Below are 617 nucleotides of genomic sequence, written 5' to 3'. Positions count from 1 at the left end.
TTTCAACAACTTATAAAAAAAAAAAATTTGTTCCGGCTTTTGCTTAAGGATAAATAAAGGCTAAAAAAAAGTAAAAAAAAAAAATAATATTTTAAAAAAGGCGGTCAGTATTTTTAAAGAGACCAGTTAATTGGTACTTTACCAACCGGCCCATTTTTGGCAAAGTTGTGGGTATTTAAAAAAAGAAAATAGGACTTTTTTGCATAAATCGATATATTGAGAACGGCTAGACTAAAACATTAAAAAAACCGGGGAGGCTTCTCTGAATTGGTAGTATAACATAAAAAGTTATGAAAAATATCGGAGATGTAAAAGCCAATTCGGTGCTGGAATGCCCCATATTAGGAATGTTTTTAAGATATAATTTAGGTAAATTAAAACCAAACATGGTTACGCTCAATGTGCGTCGAGAACTCGCATCTAGTTTGCCAAACACCAAATTCGTCAGCATAACACCTACCTAAGTCACATACGTAAATACATAAGTACGAAAAAACAAAAACATGTTTCAACACGCAGAAATCAAAAAAACTTTCTGCCGTATCCTGAGTTTTGTCCGAAAAAAATTCACCGAAAATTTGTCATCCGCCCATAGTAAAACCATGGAAACCAAAAGT

Source organism: Rhagoletis pomonella, unplaced genomic scaffold (genome assembly GCF_013731165.1).
Source record: "Rhagoletis pomonella isolate Grant_MI unplaced genomic scaffold, Rhpom_1.0 Rhpom_scaffold_00007, whole genome shotgun sequence".
Classification (NCBI taxonomy): domain Eukaryota; kingdom Metazoa; phylum Arthropoda; class Insecta; order Diptera; family Tephritidae; genus Rhagoletis; species Rhagoletis pomonella.
The sequence above is the reverse complement of the archived record's forward strand: the minus strand, read 5'-3'. Positions refer to the sequence as shown.